This window comes from Loxodonta africana, chromosome 14 (genome assembly GCF_030014295.1).
Source record: "Loxodonta africana isolate mLoxAfr1 chromosome 14, mLoxAfr1.hap2, whole genome shotgun sequence".
Lineage (NCBI taxonomy): Eukaryota > Metazoa > Chordata > Mammalia > Proboscidea > Elephantidae > Loxodonta > Loxodonta africana.
In genome coordinates, this window is record NC_087355.1 from 52,528,621 (window position 1) to 52,552,235 (window position 23,615).

At 39.6% G+C, this 23,615-nt stretch overlaps 1 protein-coding gene across 4 annotated transcripts in view; it reads right to left on the bottom strand.

The window, feature by feature from the left end:
• Window positions 1–23,615, bottom strand: part of NCALD (neurocalcin delta) — a 317,609-nt gene that overhangs the window by 162,423 nt on the left and 131,571 nt on the right. The window contains exon 1 of one of the 4 annotated variants that reach the window (XM_064267972.1): window positions 12,563–23,607. The exons of the other annotated variants lie outside the window; for them this stretch is intronic. The gene's annotated coding sequence lies outside the window, so the exon portion shown is untranslated. Of the gene's footprint in view, window positions 1–12,562; window positions 23,608–23,615 lie in introns of those variants that run through there. 4 annotated transcript variants of the gene reach the window in all.

Below are 23,615 nucleotides of genomic sequence, written 5' to 3' on the forward strand. Positions count from 1 at the left end.
GAGCTATGGCTGCCAACCAAAAGGTCGGCAGTTCAAATCCACCAGGCCCTCCTTGGAAACCCTGTGGGGCAGTTCTACACTGTACTATAGGGTCACTATGAGTCGGAATTGACTCAATGGCAATGGGTTTTATTTTTTTGTTTTGTTTTGTGTTTATACAATAAACCCTAATAAGTACCTACAAGGGACCAAGTACTATTAGGCACTGGGGAGACCGAGATTAATAACACAGCTGCTGCCCTGGTACAATGGGGAAAGACTGGCATGTCTCACAGAAGCACAGCACTCAAAGAGGGCTGGGTTAGAGGTAAGCACAGAATTCCCTGGAACCATGGACAAGAGCCTGCTGGTGGGGCTACTGGGGAGGGATGATAATCGGAGAAGAGACCTGGACATGATGCTCAAGCTGAGCATGAAGGAGGAAGAAATGTCAGTAAAGTTGGAGGGGACCAGCATTCCTGAGAGAGAGAATAGCAGTTGCAAAGTGGTAGAGACAGCGTGCATGGCTTGTTCCAAGATCTTCCAGTGACTGAGTCAGCCTGGAGCATGCGAGAAAGTGTTGAGAAATGAGGCTGGCCAGATCAGCTAGGATCATATCATGAAAGGTCACATTAAAGAAATAGAGTTTATAACAAAGGAGATGGGAACCACTCAAACACTCAGTATCTCTCCAGTACTGAGAGGTGAGGAGAACCAGATGGGAGACAGATACGCCTGTTAAGAAATGGTTGTTGTGATGTAAGTGAGAAATGGTAAGGGTCTAAACGAAGGCAGTGGTGCTGAGGAAAGAATCGAGAGATGGCTGGAGAAGGTATTTAGTGGGTAACAGTGGCATTGGGTTCAGTGATTCATTGTATATACTGAGTAAGAGAGGAATTTCAGGCGATTCCTAGTTATCTGGCTTGGTAGTATGGTAGAAATGTCTACTGCTCCCCCATATCCAGTTTTCCCCTTCTCTAGGCACATGGGAGAGTAATGCCCATCCCCTTTGCTCATGAGTAGGACCACATGACTAGTTAAATACAATGGATTTCAAGAAGAAATGATATGTATCACTTCCAGGCCAGATCATTTGATTTCAGATGTGAGATCCTCCAGCCTTATCTTTCCCTGGAAGTGTATACTGATAAGAAGGTACTTTAAGATCAGAAGTAGCTTGGAGTACTGAGCCAACACATGAATAAGCTACATTAGAGAGTCATCTGGATCCTCAATTTCTCAATGTGGGTGAGAAATAAACTTTAATTGTGGTAAGTCACTGAGAATGTGGGAGTGTTTGTTACAGCAGCCTAAAATAGTCTATCCTGACAGATACAGGCACCTGGCCCTCACTTCCTCATCTAAAAGGTGAGAATAACAAGAGCTCCTGTCTTGTGGGTTGTTGTGAAGAGTAAGTGAAATAGTATGTATAAAGTCTGTAGCAGAGTACTTGAGAAATGCCAAATGCTTGACAAACATTTATTATTACAAATGCCTTTTATAAAAGTTGTTAGCTGTCAAAGTATTTACTAGTTACAACAGCAAAGACCCTATTTCCAAATAAGGTCACATTCTGAGGTTCCAGGTGAACACGAATTTTGGGTGGACACTATTCATCCCAGTACAACCCTCCCCTTCCTAATCTCTGTGCTGGGGCTCCCCAGGGCTCAGGTCTCGAACTTCTTCTCTTTACTATCCATGTGCACTTCTGGGTGATCTCACACAGTCTCATGACTTTAAAGAAAACCTACATACTTATCACCAAAGTTCTATCTCCAGCCTTGCCTATCTCCCCTGAACTCCATATGTTCAAATGCCTACTCAATATCTACTTTTATATGGTTAATAGGCATTTAGGACTTAATGTATCCCAAACTGGCCAAATCCAGGACTCTCTCAATTCTGAAATACCAAAAGTTAGAAAAGGAATATGTACCTGAGACTGAGGCAACCCCAAGCTGCCAGATTCATCTTCAGAAAACTATGTATCTCAAAGGGAAATTCTAAATGTATTTCAACCTCTGTTGGAAGGAGGCAGAAGAAAATGTTGCCAACTGAATAGACTGAGTCCATCTCTTCTGTCATCCCTCCTTTTCTCTAGGTTGAAGACCTGATGCAATGCACAGAGGGGATTACTCATGATTAAGGGATATCTTTTTTTTATTGGCATGAATAGGAACAGATTAAGAAATGCGGCCACGCTGGACATGCTAATAATTTCATTCTAGAGGGTAGTAATGCTTTCAAACCAATAGTCTTTAAACATCTGTCCAACATTATTTAAAGGCAAGGTTGGGTGCTAGATGAGTTAAGGTGAGTGGCACCAAGAGTGGAAGCTTTCTTTTTATAGCCCAGCACAATTCAATTTTGGAAAAACACCCTACTCAACGTATCAAAAGCCTGCAGATAATAGGACCCAGCCCTTTGAAGGCAACTGTCTCATCACATTCTGGCCTCTTAAAGCATTCCTCCTCACCAATGAAGGCTGCTCCTTGTGAGGACGGTGGTGAATACATTTTCTCAGTAATGTCTTAACACCCTTACAGATTGTTGCCTTGGGAGCTTGCCTGGCTGGCTCACCATAGTGTGTGTGTGTGTGCGTGTGTGTGTGTGTGTGTGTGTGCATGAGCATGTGTGCGTGTGTGCATATGTGTGTGTGCATATGCGTGCGTGCATGTTTTTAAACATGTGCGTTTAGGAATTTTGTGAGAGATAAAGAGTTAAAGTGGAGTCAGGAGGTGAAAAGTCTTGAGAACCACTGGCATGTGGTATTAGTAAAAGAGGAAAAGTGCCTGCTTATTACTAGAGAAGTTGCTTCTCCTTCCTTCAGTTGCAGTCCATGAAGGCACCAACAGAAAGAAGCCAAAATGTTCTTCCCAGGGTATTTCCTCCTAAATACACCCATCTCTGAACTTAGCATTAAAGTTCATTGCTCACTCATTCAATAAAATTGTTGCCTATTCCTAGGAATTCTGTGCTTATTCACTTAAACCAGAGATCTGTTGCAAATTGGAGAGCAGAGGGCCATATCTGGCCCTCATGTACATTTTTTCTTTTTTTGGCCCATACAGTGTTTAAAACAAAATAAAAATAGACTCCCAGCTTGATTTTTAAAAAATCAGAAGAAGTAGCAACACTGAGCCCCCTTCCTCTTGGACTGACCCCATTTCTGTTTTTTACTTTAGAAGGGGCAGCTAGTCCCTGTTTTGTCATCATCGACCTCTAGACATTCCATTATATTATCTGCCTGGCTGCTGGAAATAATACTGTCCATAGGTGCAGGCAACAGGCTCCTGCTCTGGGCCTCTGGCTCCAGAGGACCCTACTCTGACCTTCCTTTGGCTGTGCTCTTCCTCAGAGGGCAAAGAGTCCAAGAGCCAAGGCATGTGCCCATGTCAAGCTTGGACCAACCTTCTCCTAATTCCAGGTACTGAGGATCCCAGAATGTCCTGTCCAATTGATCCAAGTCACTTCCAGCACCTGTGTGACACCTTTCCTGGGTCATCATGCTAAGGTATGACAGTACTACTGTTATTCTCAAGGGCAGACAGGGTGGCTTTTAGTGTGGGGGGCGGAGAATGGATCTTGAAAATTTGAGACTGGAAGGCCCACATGCTTACGGGAGAAGACTCTTGTGAGGAGCTAAGGGTGGGAAGGAAAGAAAAGAGAGAAATTAGAGCTTGACAAGGCGCCCTGGTGGTGCAGCAGCTATGTACTTGACTGCTAACCAAAAGGTTGGTGGTTACAACCCATCCAGTGGCTCCACTGGAGAAAGACTTAGAGATCTACTTCTGTAAAGATTACAGTCAAGAAAACCTTATGGGGCATTTCTACTCTGTCAAATGGGGTCACTATGAGTTGAAATCAACTTAACAGCACCCAACAACAACAGAGCTTAAGGCTTCCATCTGTACTCTTCTGCCTCAGGCGCCCACAAACATAAACGCACAATATAGTCTCAAAAGATACTGTGTTAATGATAGACTTAGCCCAAAGTTTACACCTGTATTCTAATTTTTAGTGTCATGTTTGTGCAGAGACCAAAATGCCAGGTACTATTAATACAATACCAGTAACGTAATCCACCCACCTATGATGAAGCAGTTATAAAATTATTTGGGAGTGGGCTAAAAAGAATAATTTCATCAAATCATGATAAACCAGATGCATGTTATTGGGGCTTGATTTCATACATCTTTTTGCCAAGTTCAAACCAAATTTCTCTGTGTCAAATTTCTCAAATATTTACTTGTGTTTTTGGTTCCCAGGAAACAGACACCATAGCATGTTATTCTACAGTTCAAGAATTGAGCAAATTGAAAACAGAAAATACACTATGGTATCAGCAAGGGTGCAATACTAATTCACCAGGAGAAGGAAGACCGAATTAGATGTCATAATCTTTTCAACTCAGCCTCCTTCTCCCCCATCTCATATACTTACAATTTTTTTCCATCAGAAATATGATTGCTTCAGTGGTTTAGATATACAGAAAAATGACTCTTTTCCCAACTAGAAAGCAGTGCTAGAAATGAGTGTTTTGAAGGACAGGCAAAACAAAGACCTAATAAGAAAACATTTTCCCGACATTCATGTTTTATTTTAGGCAATTCTGTTAAATTTTGATTTGGCTGTACTCATCACGAGCCAGTTTGTTCACATAAAGTTCATAGGAAACAAAACAACAAGTGTGCACTTAAGAATCTGCTTATTTTCTGGTCCAATGATTTAAGTCATTGCTTTGCTTGAATCATTCCAGGAACCAGCCAAGGGTAGCAAGATGGGCTGTCAAACTCACACTATCTCAATGGCCCGTGCCGCAGAGTGAATGCTCTTTTGGAAGAGGCCAGCTCACCACCACTGCTGCATTGATGGTGCAGTCAAAAAATTCTCACCTTCCATTCAGGAGACTTGGATTTGATTCCCAGCTAATGCACCTCATGTGCAGTCCCCAACCAATCATGGGGAAGGTGCAGGACCAGGCAGTGCTTTGTATTGTTGTGCACAGGGTCGCCATGAGTCAGGGGACAACTCAAAAACTTATAAAGCCTTTGACTGGTCAAAGCCTTGACATAATTTTGAAAATGCTGAAAAGTTAGGCCACAGTTCCTTCCTTCCTCCCATCCTTTCTTTCTTTTCTTCCTCCCTTCCTTCTTTCTTTCCTCCCTTTCTTGTCTCTCTTTCTTTCTTTTTTTGATGGGGAAAGGCCTGAAGACATGAGATTTTGCCATGGGTCTGTCACTAAAAAGACCCAAGTATAAAATGAAGAAGAGAAAATTAGTAGGGAAAGGGGACAGGGGCAATGCTCTGACCAAAAAAAAAATGAAAAACAGAAGTTTTCATAAGTTATCTAAAGAACATCTGGCAGAAATTGACCTGAAAATGTAATTTTGGATGACTGCTCTCTCAAGTCTGGAATGAAACCAAAACCTTATTATAAATATCCTAGTTGAGGTTTTGAAAGAGCAGTATATGAGATTGCATCTCGTGTGCTTTAAGTGCAATTTAATTCTTGGATTTTTCCTAAATTCACCCAGGAAAGGGCAATTAATATCATTCTTGGCACAGTTAGACAAAGAGCTTCTTGTCTTTTCACCGTAACTTCTCTCTCTGATGTATGGACCATGCCCAGTCTCCTCAGAGCCTCCCAGTTCCTGTTCTCTTTTGGAAAGGATGGAGGCCATTTCAGCACTCCCTTTTAGAGGGCACTATTTTTAAATTTTTAAATAGAAAAATCTGCAAAAATACAAAACAACAAGGAAAGTTTTCCTTTAATCGGTCTTTGGACAACTGATTTGGCTCTCAACATCCTTCCTTACTCTCCAATAAAAATTCTATAACCTTAGAACTCATCAGCTTCTAGAGGGGCCCAGTGCAGTGCATGCTGGACCCCAACACAGTCTTTGCTAACTCTGCTGTGACCATCTGCAGACACTTCAGCTGTGTGCCAGAGGAGATGTTCCCAAACAGAGATATTTTAATCCTCTGGAATTTAGATTAGATTTTTTTTTTTTTTTTTACTCTTTAAACCTGACTGACTACAGTATGTGCCTGGATAGATCAGATCTGTATTACGATAAAGACTAACACCTTTCCCTTTCTTTATTGTTGTTGTTGTTGTTAGGTGCCATCGAGTCTGTTCTGACTCATAGTGACCTTATGTACAACAGAACTTAACACTGCCTGGTCCTGCACCATCCTCACAATTGTTGTTATGCTTAAGCCCATTGTTACATTTGCTGTGTCAATCCATCTCCTTGAGGGTCTTCCTCTTTTTCACTGACCTTCTACTTTACCAAGCATGATGTCCTTCTCCAGTGACTGATCACTCCTGACAACATGCCCAAAGTATGTGAGACGTAATCTCATCATCCTTGCTTCTAAGGAGCATTCTGGTTGTACCTCTTCCAGGACAGATTTGTTCTTTCTTTTGGCAGTCCATGGTATATTTAATATTCTTCTCCAACACCACAATTCAAAGGCATCAATTCTTCTTCAGTCTTCCTTATTCATTGTCCAGCTTTCACATGCATAGGAGGTGACTGAAAATACCATGGCTTGGGTCAAGAGCACTTTAGTCTTCAAGGTGACATTTTTGCTTTTCAACACTTTTAAAGTGGTCTTTTGTAGCAGATTTGCCCAATGTAATCTGTCTTTTCATTTCTTGACTGCTGCTTCCATGTGTGTTGATTGTGGATCCAAGAAAATGAAATCCTTGACAACTTCAATCTTTTTCCCATTTATCATGATGTTGCTTATTGGTCCCGCTGTGAGGATTTTTGTTTTCTTTATGTTGAGGTATAATCCATACTGAAGGCTGTGGTCTTTGATCTTCAATGTATCTCGGGGGGAAATTTTAAAAGTATTTCAACCTCCGTTGGAAGGAGGCAGAAGAAAATGTTGCCAGCTGTATGAATAGAATGAGTCCATCTCTTCTGCCATCCTTCCTTTTTCTAGGTTTATGAAGTGGGAAAGGATGTTAGGGAAAATTAGTAGTTTCTAACTCCTTCTGTTTGATAGTATTAGATCCATCCTTCATGCCTAGGCTATATCTTAGGGAAAAATAACCTGTTCAGAGCATGATCCCACTACCAAGAAGTTTATAGAGGAATATCATCCCTTTAGCCCTTCAAGCCCACCCCTAAACCAAAAACCAAAACTTGCCGTCAAGTCAATTCCAACTCATAGCAACCCTAAAGGGTGTATCTAATCAGTTCTACACCGTAAATGACAGTCCAAAAGTCAAAAAGGAGGAGGAAAAGAGGACTCCACAAAGTCTCTCATCTTTCATTTAATGCTCTGCTTTTTGGAGCAACTGCATTTTCCTTCAGTCTTTTTCCCGCCCCAGTCTGAATTTGTTTTTCTGCTAGTTTATCTTACTCCAGTTAATTACTCTTTCTCTCTAGCCATCTCGCTTGCCATTGACTCCTATTTTTTTTCTCTTTAAACCAGCAAAATACTTTTCTCCCCCTCCTACCAGTCCTCTTTGGGCCTCTTCCTCAAGGAGAAGGTTTAGTTACTTCTGTACCTCATTCCAAACCAAAACAAATTGAACAATCCCCAATGCCCTTAAAATGGGCCTCTCCACATTTTCATTGGGAAGAATGGCTTTTTATGTCCTCCAAAGTTCTGGAATCACTGGGGGGAACACTGTGGCAGTGAAATTTCCAGGGCTCTGCTGCTCACCTTTACGGAGATGATTCCCAAAGTGTGGAACACATACCACTAGTGTTACTCAGGACAATTGTAGATAGTGCATATTTATGGTGGATTATGGTTGTGTGTTTATTTTAATGTATATTAGAAAAAATACAGCTGGCATATCAGATGTGCAGTTTAGCAGATATTATTGCTTAGGGCAAGTATAAGCTAAAAATTAAAGAGTGGCTTAAAGAAAGATATTAAAAAAATTGTATAGATAGATGACGAATATCATAAAAATCATGGAACTAGGACATGAATGACTGAAACTTGAGAAACTCTGCTTGATGGAAATGACTTGGAACTAGGAAGAACAGGACATGATGTCAGCTTCTGGCCATACCTCCTTTTTCGCTTGCAAAGCCCTGAGCTTGGGATAGAGGGTGGGAAAGCAGCTGTTGACCTATGATTCACCATGCTGGAATTCACAATTTCACACCAGGGAGCAAAAATACATAGAAATATTTCTGAATGAATAAATCAATTTCATATCATGCTATAAACCAAGATAGCATTGCCATGGAATTTACAATTAGAAACAATTTGGTCCAACTCTTTCAGTTCAGAGTCTAAAGACCAGAAAATTCACATCATTTGGCCAGTATCACCGGAGTGAATAGTGGCAGAAATAAAACTCATACCCCAAAGTTTATTCACTCTAAATCTTTCTACTACATTATTACTGCTAGATAAATCTTCCTTATGCCCAACAAATCTTATCTATTCCTGATTATATCTGGCTAGATTTAAGAGAGCAGTTGGTGACAAGATCGGAGAGGTAACACGGGATGGGCAAGGAGATTGTGTAAGACTTGTAGGCCATTGCTATGTCACCCAGGCAAGAGAGCCAGAGGAAGTGATGCAGTCACTCAGAGAACATTCACTAGGACAATCTGATGATATTTTTATAAACAAAGCCCTCTGCTCAGAGCCCCCTTTTTTAACTTTTTATTTTGGAAAATTTTTAGATATACAGAAGAGTTGCAAAGGTAGTACGAAGAATTCCCATATACTTTTCACCCAGCTTCCCCTCGTGTCAACATCTTAGATAACCATGGCCCGTTTATCAAAACTAAGAAATTAACATTGCTGCAGTACTATTAACTCAACTACAGGCTTTATTCAGATTTCACCAGTTTCGTCATTACTTTGTATTTATTGTTGTGCTAGGGTCTGGTTTAGGATACTGCACTGCATTTAGTCACCATGTCTCCTTAGTCTCCTCCAGTCTCTGAGAGTTTCTAGTCTTTCCTTGTTTTTCATGACATTAACACTTTCAAAGAGGTCAGGTATTGTGTAAAGTGTCCCTCAATTTGTGTTGTCATAACTGAGCTGGGGGGATAGATGTTATCAAACATGACTTATACCTGGTGATGTTAACCTTGAGCACTTGCTTAAGGTGGTATCTTCGAGGTTTATCCACTGTAAAGTTACTCTCTTTACCTTTCCACACTCTATTTGTTGGAAGCAAGTCACTAAGTCCAGCCTACTTACTGTCAAAAGAAATTAAAATCCATCTCGTGGATGGAGAACTATCAAAGAATTTGCGACATATATTAAATCAAGCACAATAATTAACAAATATTTGGGACGAGATTTGCAAAGGCTAACATGCTCCTTAAAGGTTTGCCCACTAATTTTAGCATTCATCAGTGGGCCTTGCTTGTAGCAATTGTAACTGTGATGTTCTAACAATGATTTTCTATTTACTTCGTTTCTTATACATTTATTATTTGGAATCCTTCTATAAGAAGGATTTGTCTTTTTTACCCATTTATTTATTTATTCTATCATTTATTTACATCAGTATGGACTCATAGATATCTATTCTATCCTTTTAGTTATAATCTAATCATATTGTAACTTATTTTGTTTCTCAAATTATTCCAGTTTTGGCTCTTAGGAGCTCTTTCAGGTTGATGCCTATGTCTTTTTGACATGCTCCCATCCTTGAAATATAAAAAATTTTTTTTAGCACTTTCAAACTGTCTGGCACTACAAGATGCTCCAAATTCATCTTGTCTTTTCCCCGCCTGAGCCTCAGAATTAACCATTTCTTCAAGGTACCATGATTTCTTTTATTGGAGAATGGCATTTAGAAACCAAGATCGGGGATCTAGCTGTGCTCATTGCTACTGAGGTGTTTTTGCTTCTAGGCCCTTTCAATGGACTGAACTAGAAAATATATGTACATATATTAATCCATGTATGTACACATATCTATATTTCTGTATCTATCTGTATGCATTGTATGTACATATGTGTGTGTATGTGTGTATATAGATGTGTGATATATATATTATATATTATATTTTATATACATATATACATATATTATTAAATATAAGATTATAATCATATTCTCAGAGTTAATTTTATTCAACTGGCCGAATATCCAGTATCATCTTAAAGGCTCCACCTCACATCCAAAAGCCTGGATCAGCACTACCTATTTGATACTATTTTCTACCTCATATGCATCTGATAATACCCAAATAATCCACTTTATCCTAAAGGCTACCTCAGTTATATCATATTTAAGACTATCTGGATCTCTCCTAGACCTGTGCCCTTGATAACAAAGATGGTATCTTATTTTTTGTTAAATCCCTACCACCTGGTACAGTGATAGGTCCAGCATAAGCACTCACTAATTGTCTGCTGAAATGAATACCTACAGGTGTCCTCTGTCAACCTATGAGCCTAGTCAGGAGGGTCTCCCTTTGTGATGGTTAAGGTTGTGTATCAACTTAGCTGGGCCATGATTCTCAGTGGTTTGGCAGTTACAATGTAGTTTGGCAGTCGTATGATGTTGTGATCACTTACATGATGAGATTTGATGCAATGTGATCACCTCCGTGATGGAGTCTACTGTGAGTAGCCAATCGATTGAAAGAGAGTTTCCTTGGGCATGTGGCCTGCATGGAATATAAGTGGACTTTCTGGCAAGGCTCAGGGCTTTCTGCTCGCCCTGGATCCTGCTCATCTGATCTCTGGTTCTTGGGATTTGAGCTAGCAGCTTACTTGCAATCTTGCCTCCCGATCTTGGGATTCATTCATCTTTGCAGCCTGTGAGCAACAGCCCTACCCTCTGACCTGCCGATCTTGGGTTCGCCAGCCCCTGAGGTTACATGAATCAGGAGAAGCCTCTATCCTGACCCACTGACTTGGGACATTCCAGCCTCTATAACCACGTGAGCCATTTCCTTGATATAAATCTCTCTCTCTATATATATTTATATGCTTTACTGGTTTTGCTTCTCTAAAGTACCCAGCCTAAGACACCCTTCCAAGCCCCAAGCACTGCTAGGTGATGGACAGGTTTCTTTCCCTCTTTCCTTCCTTCCTTCCTTCCTTCCTTCCTTCCTTCCTTCCTTCCTTCCTTCCTTCCTTCCTTCCTTCCTTCCTTCCTTCCTTCCTTCCTTCCTTCCTTCCTTCCTTCCTTCCTTCCTTCCTTCCTTCCTTCCTTCCTCCCTCCCTCCTTTCCTTCCTTCCTTTCCTTCCCTCCCTCCCTCCCTTTCTTCCCTCCCTCCCTCCTTTCCACCTTCCCTCTCTCTTTTCCTCCCTTTAACCAGTATTTACTGAAAACATACCATGTGCATGGCACTGCTCTAGACACTGGAGAATTAGCAGTGAACAAAAGAGACAAAAATTCTTGCCATTGTGCAGGTTTACATTCTAATGGGGGAGAAAACCTAGAATCTTGAATTGCAAATTTCCTATATCTACATGCCAAATAAGGAGAGGCACAGGAAGATAGAATTCACATTGGGAATAGTTTCCTTGGGTTATTTGGCTGGCTGTGGTCTGGTGGCCTTGTTCAGCATTTCCCATGTTTCTGCTATAGCTCAAAAACCAAAGATCCCAACTGAACAGCTACACTTTCCTTATCCAAATTTTTAATTCCTCTCCTCTCTCAAAGAGGACTTGTGGAGGAAGGTAGAGGGATGAGGGGAAGAAAACAAACTGGCCAGAAAGGAATAAAAACATGATTTTCCTGCAACATATCTTAAAGTCAACACTTCCTGAGCTATACCAGCAACTGCCAAGTATTCTACCTATATTAACATATTTGTTATTATTATGTCATTATATCAACAATACAATTGCATAATAATAGTAATGGCTAGCCAATACTGAGAGTTTTCCATGTGCCAGGAACTGGTGTAGTCACTCTAATCAACTTGATATCACTTACTCCTCACCACAACTCTATGAGACAAGTCCTATTATTTTTCATTTCACAGATGAATAACAAGGTGCTTAGAGAGGTAAAGTCATTTTCTCCAAATCCTACAGCTAGTAAATGGCAGAGTCCAGATATGTCAGTATGTTTGACTCAAAAGTCCTGGCCCTTTGCCTTGCTTTCAGGGAAACCTCACCACCACCATCACCACCACCAACAACAACCAAACAGGAGGCTACAACTGAGCGGCCAATGCAGGCTTTGAACAGTATTTCCCTCCTCCCAAATGTCCCTTTCGGGAGTGGACCCTCTTGATGACCCGGTTCTTTCATCATTTTATTCTAACACTTCTGTTCCAGTGTTTCATCTCCCCCTGGTTATTGGGGGTAACAGATATCTCGGGTGATCTTTGCTGGACTTCCATGGCCATTGTGATCTCTCTATCTTTCCCAGCATCTCTCAGCCTTTCAATTATCTCTTCATTATTTAAGCCATCATGAAGCAATTTTTCAAAACATCCAATTAGCAAGTGCACAAAAGGGACTGGATCCATAATTAATTAATGATTCTAAGACAAAACAAAGCAAAAGCAAAGCCAAAGATATAGAAAGCAGCAAAAACTTAAGCTGCAGGAGAAAAATGTATACATTTCAGGACCGTTTCCCAGGGGGAAAAAGAATCAAACAATCCACTCACTGATTCAAATCCAAAAAGCTCCTCCGCAAGTCTTGGGACTGAACCGACATCAATCATTGGGTGGCAATTCCAAATAGAACAGCTCTCACCTCCAGGATTAATGGCTGCCTCTGTTCTTTTTTTTTTCTTTTCTGTTCTAGCAGTGAACTGATTCTTCCTCCATTGTTTTTATGAAGGAAGGCTGGCTCCTCTTTCCTCCCACCATTGTCCAAGCCTCTTCAGAGATAGTTTTTCTTGCCAGATGGCCCCAACCCTTGGGATTTCTTGCCCTCCGGTAGGACAGAAGAAGTCAAGGTAGAATACCATGCATACGCCATGGCTGAATTTAAGAAACCAAGCTAAGATGACTGTGGAGAGAGAGAAAAGGTAGATGGTAAAGGGATGCCAAGATTCTCAGATGTACAGTTGCTATTTTGGGAAAGAAGAGAGGGCTTGGGTAGAAGTCCATCTAGATCAAATTCTCCCCAGACACCAACTTGCTCTCCAAAACACACAGTGAAGAGTAAATGAGAGAAGAATTCTGGCACCGTTTTTAGTGAAAGTGTTGCCATTTCACGAGGAATAGGGATTATGTTCGCTTTGGGTTATTATGGACTCTGGTGGCTGCCTGAAATATCAGTGCCAACAAGGAAAATAGCTTAGAAAGTATTACAGCAAGTTCCCACATCACCACCATGATACATGTACCAGCAGTGAAAATTACAGCTTTATACAGAACATTAGAGTTTTAGCATTCATTTTCTACTCTTTCTTACCTGTAGCGTAATTTCCTTTTGGTTCTAGATTGGGCTAATGCCAGCTTTTAGGCTGATCTCTGTGCTTAAGGGAGTATACCTAAACCCACCCTGCCAAGCCACAGTGTAAGCACTTCACTTAATACCACGGCAATGGATGCAAACAATGTTAGATGGAAAGAAAATGAAAATATCGACCAGGACATTTTATAAGACATAATACTTGCTGCTGCTGCTCAAAAGGTTAAATACTATTATACATGTTGCTACCAATGTTGCATTTTCAAGTCCTTCATAACTGCATTAGTAACACAGGATGGGACAAACTACACTTTGAGACTGACAAGATGCTTTGCCTTACTTCTGTGAATAATCAGCCTCAGCAACCATGGCTTCCAACACAAAGCAAAAGTTATCCTTTGCCACTTGGCTGGGATGTGTATTGGAATTCAGTGGTAAATCTCTTAGTGAAAAGTCTACGGGCCCACCTGCTAGCCCACTCCTCTACAGTGTTTTTAAATCTTAAATAAAAAATTAAAAAATGAGCACACATTCTTTCTCTGAAATGTCTCCTCTCAGCTACTGGGTATGTACACACAGAGTACACATAGCAAGTGCTTAAAAATTATGAATTTCAAACACACTTAAAGATTTGGTGCAAGTGGTTCTACCAATATTCTTCCTTACAATTCAAAGATAAAACTACTTTTGGGATCCTGTGCGAGAATAGGCCAGACCCAGAATCTGTAATGATGACGCAAGTCTGGTTTGCAGCTGCTGAAAAAGTTGCTCAGGGTGTACTGCCAACTAATGAACCCTGATCCCCCCCTAGTTACCCAGAATTCCCCAGTTACCCAGCATTCCCCAGCTAGCCAGCATTTCCAAGCTACTAGGCAGCGCAGTAGTTAAGAGCTTGGGTGCTAATCAGAAGGTCAGCAATTTGAATTCGCCAGCCGCTCCTTGGAAACCCTAGTGGGCAGTTCTACTCTGTCCTATAGGGTTGCTATGAGTTGGAATTGACTCGATGGCAAAGGGTTTTTTTTCTTTTTTAATTAAGCAGAAAAAGGAGTCCCTGGGTGGCACACGTGGTTAAGCACTTAACTACTAACCGACAGTTTCAGCAGTTCAAATTAACCCAGAGGTGCCTCGATAGAAATGCCCGGCACTTTACTTCTGAAAGACCACAGCCATTGAAAACCCTATGAAGCACAGTTCTACTCTGAAATACATTGGGTCGCCATGAATCAGAATCAACTCAACAGCAGCTGGTTTGGTTTTTTTTATTATTATTATTAAGTGAAAAATTCACAAGAGAATAACCTCTTCAGCAAGACTCTACCAGTGAAAATTTGGAACTTTTCATCTTTTTGGAGAAGCAAATAGCACAAGTTACAGTACTGCATAAAAATTAGAACACAGACTCTGGAGCCAGATTCCCTGAAAGAATCCTATCTACACAATTTTTTACTTAATTGACTTTGAGCAAAGTAATGTTTCATTTTGGGTTCTTTGTTTTCTCATTTGTTGTTATGACAATTAAACGAGTTGATGTACGTAAAATGCTTAGACCAGTGCCTCCTTCTGGCACTGGGGAAAATCTGTGAAAGTGTTTACAAGATGTTTCAAACAAGTTCTTCGTCATCAAAACAAGTAAATTCCACAGTTGTAAAGGAGTGAAAAGCTAGCCTCAGAATATACCCTTAGGATCTACATTTGCTGTTTTTATATTTCAGAGGAAGCTACTGATCCAACGAAGCTCTCAATTCCTATAACATCAAACTGTTACTAATTATGGTTCTGGTCATATGCCATATGTTTCCCAGAAATAACAAACGTTCCATGGAAAAGTAAGTGGCTATTTTTTTTTTAATAAGGGTGGGAAAAACATACAGTAAATGTCCTTGTTTTTCTTGGCTGTTAACTTTAATATAATGAAATATTCAGTGAAAAATATGAACATTCAACTGCAGCTCCCTTTTACCAATTTAAAAAGACACTTTAGAAATACTGGAAGTTAGAAACATATGTTCAAATAGCATTGTAAAGTAATGTATTATGAATCTCTTACATTAAAAATTTTTTAAAACACTACTCATATCCCAGGTGTTTTTCCCAGTAGAAATTACAGTGGTAGATGCTAAACTAACTCCATGTGATTCTCATTTTCAGAAATGCAATTTTAGACTGTTCAAGAGTTTCAGTGTATTCCCTTGAGCTGCGTAAAGGAAAGCCATTTTGGTTTTAAATATACTTTTGTGTGTGTGTGTGTGTGTGTTTGGTATTAGGAACACATTTTTCTCAGATAATTTCTCAGTATTTCTATTTAACAGGGTAAATGCTTTAGATTTCTATTAAGCTTTCCATATTTTACTTAAATGAACTTAAATTAAGTGAATTTTTTTTGCAATTACCTATTGAAAAAAATTAAATTATCGATCAAGCAATCTTAATTTTTAAAGGTCAGACCAGCACTAAGAGTCTGGGTTTATGTTTTAACAGATTTCCTTGAAAACAGCATGTGTATATACACATATTTTTTAAATTGGTTTGATATTCTCACTCATTTCTATTTTCTGATACAAGAAAGCCTTTGTGATAATCCCATAGGTGCTAAAAAATGATCAAGATCTAGCCCGAGATACTTTTGAGACAGGTACTCCTGTTTATAGGATAATCATTTCAAAATGTAATAAATGTGCTTACTATGTTAGAGGCAATGCCAGATGCTGGAGTTATAATGATGAAAAAAGCAGCCACGGGCTCTGTCTTCCTGGGGTTTATAGTCTAGGGCAGTACTCAGGTATAGTCTGTGCACCAGTGCCACACCATGAACTATTTTTATCACACTGCAACAAGGTAAGTACAGGCACTGAGATCAACTGTTTGGAAATTTTACAGCAGTTGGACATAGTTGCACCATCCAAATGTGTGATCAGTGTACTCATCTTGCTGAATGGGGTATAGAGCAGTTTGGATATTGCCAGGCTTGCACGGTGAGTCTCATGTGGTGGGATCTAAGTACTGGTTATGGACAGGAGGACACATATTAGCCTGGGATGAACTGGAAATTAAAAAGAAAATCTAACAACTAAAAAAAAAAAAAATCTAACTAAAAAACGGGCAAAGGACTTGAATAGACACTTCTCCAAAGAAGATATACAAAGGCCAGTAACCAAATGAAAAGATACTGATCATCAATAATCATTGTTGTTCTTGTATGCCATTGAGCCTACTCCGACTCATAATGACCCTAAAGGACAGGGTGGGACTGCCCCATAGGGTTTCCTAGGCTGTAATCTGGGAGCAGATTACCAGGTCTTTTTTCCTGTGGAGCCACTGGTAGGTTTGAGCCACCAACCTTTCGGTTAGCAATTGAGCACTTAAACATTGCACCACCAGAACGCCTTTATTAATCATTAATTAAACCAAACCTGTTGCTGTTGAGTTGATTCCTACTCATAGCAACACTATAGAGTAAAACTGCCCCAAAGGGGTTCCAAGGGAGATGCAAATCAAACCACAATAAGATGTCACTTCTCTCCTACTCCATGTCCATTGTCACAGAGTCAATTCCAACTCACAGTGATCCTATAGGACAGAGTAGAACTGCTCACAGGGTTTCTAAGGCTATAATCTTTATAGAAGCAGACTGCCACATCTTTCTCCCAGGGAACAGCTGGTGGGTTTGAACCACCGACCTTTCAGTTAGCAGCCAAGTGTTTAACCACTGTGCCACCAGGGCTCTATTATCAAAAAGACAGAAACTAACAAGTGTTGGCAAGGATGTGGAGAAATTGGAACCCTTATCCATTGCTGGTGGGAATGTGAAATGATATAGGCACTGTATAAAACAATTTGATGGTTCTTCAAAAATTTAAACATAGAATAACCATATGACCCAGCAATTCCACTCCCAGGTATCTACCCCAAAGAAATGAAAGCAGGGACTCAAACAGGTATTTGCACCTCAGTGTTCATTGTAGCATTATTCATAATAGCCAAAGAGTGGAAACAATACAAATGTCCATAAATAGATGAATGTATAAACAAAATGTGGTATATACATACAATGGTATACTAGTCAGCTATAAAGAGAAATTCAGTTCTGATACATGCTATAATATGGACGAACCTTGAAAATATTGTGCTAAGTGACACAAAAGGACAAATATTGTATAATCCCACCTACACAAAATATCTAGACTAGGCAAATTCACAGAGACAGAAAGTAGATTAGTACTTACCAGCGGCTGGGGAGAGCCTAGAGGGAGATGTTATCATTTAAGGGTTACAGAATTTCTGTTTGGTGATGAACAAGCTTTGGAAATAGATGGTCATGAGAGTTGCACAACATAGTGAGTGTGATTAATGCCACTGAACTGTATGCTAAAAAACATGTAAAATGGCAAAGTCTACGTTATTTATATATTTTAACGCAATAAAAAGATTTTTTAATACAGTTCTTCTCACAGGTAGTTTAATAAAGTCTAGTTTAGTATTTTCACTGCATTACAGAAAAAGAGAAAGAGATTAATTCCAACTAAGAAAATCTGGGAAAGTTCCAAGGAAGCAATGATACCTTAGGGTGGATAGGAAGGTGGGCGGTAGAGATAATAAGGTGGACAAGTGTAAGGATGTAGTTGGAGTGTGATATGGGCACAGGAACAAGTGGAGGTAATGGAGACAACTCAGAAGAGGTAGACTGCAGCCAGTTAGTAGAGGGCCTTGAAGAGGAATTAGAACTTTATTATGGAGTCAATGGGAAGTCTTCAAATATTCTTGAAGATGATAGTGTCATAAAGGAAACTATTTTAAAAGATAATATTTGCCTCTTTGAACCCATATATAACACTTTGGAGCAGGAGGCCTTTAAATGACATAAATAATAACAATAAAAAGGAATTTAAAAAATAGTTCTCTTACTGGTATCAGATATTATCTATACGTCCAAGTAAACTTACACAATCTTAAGTATTCCCATAGCACCAAAGCATAAAAAAATACCACTTTAGAAGATCTAATCATGTATGATTAAAGTAATTTTAAACATCATTTCATAGCTTAACAGTGACAGAGAGAACACATCCTTCCCATTCTCAGAAACTTTGATTAAGCCACAGATATTAAGGAAACATTAAACTAAAATGTCAAGTACCATCACCAAAGTACACAAGAGCAGCACTTTCTTTTCTCCCTCTTCTTCCCGGCTTCCTATAAAACAAGAATTGAACTCATTAAATGTGCCTCATTTAAGTTTCTCTGTGTCACCAAAAGGCTATTAATTCTTGCAGCTGACTGAGTTGGAGTCTTCTGCCACATTAAGATCCATACCTTTAAGGAAAATAGCTGAACCACTGAGTTTTAAATATTGAGGGTAGAATTTTATAAGGTAAATCAAATGAGGCTCTCAAAGTGTATATCTCCAGAAAAACATATTACAATATTAGGCTTCCACACCTTAGGCTAAATCTAGTTATTTTGTCTTCTCATTCTGGTTTTATTGTAGTGTAAGATCTATAGAACTACCAAGATACCATCCTGTTAAACTGAAAGCTCTGTGTTTAGAATTTAACATGATCACAATGCAAAGCTGAAACAACAGCATGTGAGTCGCTGATTACGATAGCCTAAAGCAGTAGTTCTCAACCGGGAGAGATTTTGTCCTCTAGGAGACATTTGGCAATGTCTGGAGACAGTTGTCACGACTGCAGGGGTGCTACTGGCACCAGGATGCTGCCAAACATCCTATAATGCACAGGACAGCCCTTCACAACAAAGAATTATCTGGTCTAAAATGTCAATAGTTGTGCAATTGAGAAACCCTGCACTCAAGGTTAAACTAACATTTCCATCATTCCTCTCAGATCCGAGAATCTTGGCATATATAGAAATGATCACTTTGATTTATACAACGTGAAAACCAGAAACACAGAAATCCCTGAAAATTAAACATCTAAGTATTATACTGCCTTTTCAGCTAATGAACTACCTACCCTCTGAATTTTGCAACCAAAATTTGCAACCAAGGTGACCTTCGCAGGTGCCCTGGTTAAATTCCATCAATGGTAATCTATACTTTATACTCAGATATGTAAACATTGTCATCAGAAGTCTTCAAGCAGATCTTCACAAAAGACAGGCACAACCAAAAAACTCAAACAAGGTTCCAGGTATGTATTATTTTCTGAATTGTAAATTGGTGATGTTTTTAAGATGCACCATGAATTTAATAACAACTTTTAGGAGCATGGGAAAGAAATACCTCTCTTTATCTGTATACATCAACTGTAAGCTGTGAACTCTTTTTAGAAATGTGAAAAATCTGTAAAGTATATAATAAGGTATATAAGCTCTTTCTGTACAAAGAAGTAGACAGGCTTTGAAATATTCTCCTTCTAAGATCCTTCTTGATCAGTATCAGACTCAGTTACTTTCATATAAGCCTTTTCATTGTTCTTCTCATCCTCCTCGACCACTCCAGGAAGAGGTGGTTAGCTACAGTGAGGGCAATGGTATTATTACTTCCCTCAAAACAAAAACAAACTAATAGAAACCCCACAGCTCCCCTCTCTTGTTTTCCTCTCTTGGTATTTCTCCAAAGTCATTGACTATGATCTGAGTACTATGAAGAACACCTGCATTCAGCATGTCTTAGCACTGCAAGAGCATATAACTTTAAACAGAGGAATCATCACACTTAGATGAGATACAATTTTTGTTTTCATCTAAACAACACTCACATCCACACCACATATTCATAAATAAAATTACCACAAAACCTATATATTTGCTTATTGGCGTATTATCTGCCTGTTCCACTAGAATGTAAAATCCACATGAGTGGGGATTTTGTCTTGTTCTTATGCCTGAATGAGTGAATGAATGAATGAATACCTTCTCCCAAACAGCAGTCATTATACAATTGCAAACTTCTTTTATTTTTATACTAGTGACTGGAGACAGTAGGACTCACATTCATGTTATAAACTATATCCATGCTCATTCATTCATTCATTCTCTACTGAGTCATTTATGATCTGGTCCCTGCCACCTCTGTAGCCTTATGTTGAACCACGTCCCCCTTGCCCTCCAACAGCACTGACCTTGGTTCAGTTCCTACTAAGCTCCACACTCCCTGCTGCCTCAGAGCCTCTACCCAGAACATTCTTCTCCCATCCCCAACCCTTTCAAATTTCTTCAGGAAAGCTTTCTCAGGTCACCACTCAGGCTAGGTATAGTGTCCATGTTTTATAGTCTTACAACTCCCCATTTTTTTCCCTACCACAGCACTTATATTTGTAACAATATATTTGTGTGATTATTTGATTAGTGTCTTCCCTCAACCCCCACACCACTCGACTATAGGCAGGAACCATGTCTTCCTTGTTCACCATTAATATCCCCATCACCTAGCACAGTGCCTGCCACATAACAGGTGCTCAATTAATACTTACTGAATGAATAAAGGAATTATATTTCCAGGAACATAACCTATTGGCAAATATATGAATCCAAGTTATATCATATCTTTCCTCCTAGGCTCAGGTTAGTAGGTACTTAGCACTTTTTGGTTAATTAAAATCAACAATCACTTATCTACTGCAAACTACACTCTCCTTATATCTACACGACACTAAAATAACTTGTTGCAAAATTGCTAGCTATTCAACTCCCTTCTTTCTATTCTTTTTGTACACACCAATAAAAAAGCAATCTGATTTTTCTTTTCACTGAATTTATTAACTGTTTTGCCATTAAGGGCATGACTGGGTAGAAAATAGTTGGTGGAGAATCAATTATTTAGATGGCCAGTGTTCGTCTCTATATATTTGAAAACATCTGGAAGCATACTTTAATATTTCCCCTGATATTGGGGTCTTGTGTTCTCAGCCTCCGAGATAATCTCTCCCTGTCATTGTTCCTGAATGGAAGGTATTCTATTGACAAAATAGATGTTTTTTGATAAAGGGGAATTTATGAGACATTAACAATAAAGACTAGTGAGCTCCCAGACTAAGGGGACTTCCCCCCCAGAGGAGAGGAAAGAGGTGTTTAGTGAAAAACCTGCAGAAAAATGTAATTCCATGCAATACAGTGTAACTGAGAAGCTAGTCACATAGCGAGCATGGGGGAAGAGTATGGATTTCTTAGGAATCCAGACAAAACGATACTGGGCTCAGGGGGCTAAAGAGAGACACCCAGACAACAGGAATTAGTAATAATTATAAACCTAGAATCTATTCTCATATCTCACTTGAAATTGTTTTTTTACATATACCCTCCCTATCTATTGTTCTCAAAATCTCTGCCACCAGGCAATTTTTACTAGAGTGTCTGGAATTCTTGAGTAGAATTCCAGGAAGCCCAGGAAATTCGGACAGTATTTGCTAACTTAAGCCATCCTTTTGGAAAGCCCCAGTCAAGAAGTTTAGCCTCTTTTAAAGAGGTCAGTCCCACCTCCTGCCTTGTCCACTACTCTACAGAACAGTAGCTGGGCAGGGTGTGATTCCTTCACGTTCAAGAGCTTTTTTGTCAACTTCTCATCCAAATCATCCTCCTTTGCAACTGGCAATTGCTGCAAGTCTGTGACATGAACGCCTACAACCTCTGAAGTACAGCTTATTTGTAGAAAAGAATCTACAGTGAGGAATCACCTGCCCCTGAGATCAGAGACAAAGAAGAGAGACAGGACACTTGAGAAAGCGCAGAAAAGACCAGAAACCAGTAGCAGACATACTGATTCTCCACACCACCATACCAAGGGGAAGATTCTTATGTTGACTAATACCCATCCTTTACTGTCTTTACGCAAGAATACACATTTTCCTATTAATCTTTAAATGCCTGCAGAACTAATACAATGGCAACTATCATTTTTAGAGTTGAGATATGCATAAACGGTTCAACCCGGGTATGACAAAAAGAGAGAGCTTCCCAGGTTGCATTATCACTACCAATGTTTACTTCTATCTTTGGTCTCCAGTGGAAATGCCATGGTTTGAGAATTAGTTCTCGAAGTCATGAGAGAAAAAAAAAAAATTATATTTCCAGTCTAATCTCTAAAATCTGTAGAACACTTCAACACCTCAACAAAAAGACAAATAATCCAATTAAAAAATGGGCAAAGTATATGAACAGACACTTCACCAAAGAAGACATTCAGGTGACTGACAGACACATGAGGAAATGCTCATGATCATTAGCCATTAGAGAAATGCAAATTAAAACTACAATGAGATACCATCTCACCCCGACATTACTGGCACAAATATAAGAAACAGAAAATAACAAATATTGGAGAGGTTGTGGGGAGATTGGAACTCTTATGCACTGCTAATAAGAACGTAAAATGGTACAGCCACTATAGAAAAAGATATGGAACCTCCTTAAAAAGCTAAAAATAGAAATACCATATGATCCAGCAATCCGACTCTTAGGAATATATCCTAGAGAAAAAGAGCCATCACACGAATAGACACATGCACACCCATGTTCATTTCAGCATTATTCACAATAGCAAAAAGATGGAAACAACTTGTGTCCATCAGCAGATGAATAAACAAACAAATTACGGTACATACACACAATGGACTAAAGCACAATGATAATGAACAATGATGAATCCGCAAAACATCTCACAACATAGATGAATCTGGAGGGTATTATGCTGAGTGAAATAAGTCAATCACAAAAGGAAAATACTGTATAAGACCACTATTACAAAACCCAAGAATAGGTTTACACACAGAAAAAAACAATTTTTGATGGTTACAAGGAAGGGAAGGGATGGGGAGGGGAAATCACTAACTAGGTAGTAGACAAGTATTAGCTTTGGTGAAGGGAAAGACAACACACAATCACAATACAGGGGAAGTCAGGCCAACCTGACCAAGACAAAGTCATAGAAGCTTCCTAGACACATCCAAATGCCTTGAGGGGCAGAGTTACTCACCTGAGGGCTGGGGACCATGGTCTTGGGGAACATCTGGATCAACTGGCACAACATAGTTAATACAGAAAATATTCTACATCCTACTTTGGTGACTAGCATTTGGGGTCTTAAGAGCTTGGGAGCAGTCATCTCAGACACATCGATTGGTCCCATCCCACCCAAAGCAAAGGAGAATGAAGAAAACCAAAGACAAAGGAAAATATTAGTCCAAAGGACTGATGGACCACGTGAACCACAGCCTCCAGCAACCTAAACCCAGAAGAACTAGATAGTACCTGGCTACCACCACTCTGACAGGGATCACAACAGAGGGTCCTGGACAGAGCAGGAGAAAAATGTAGAATCAAAATTCAAATTCACAAAAAAA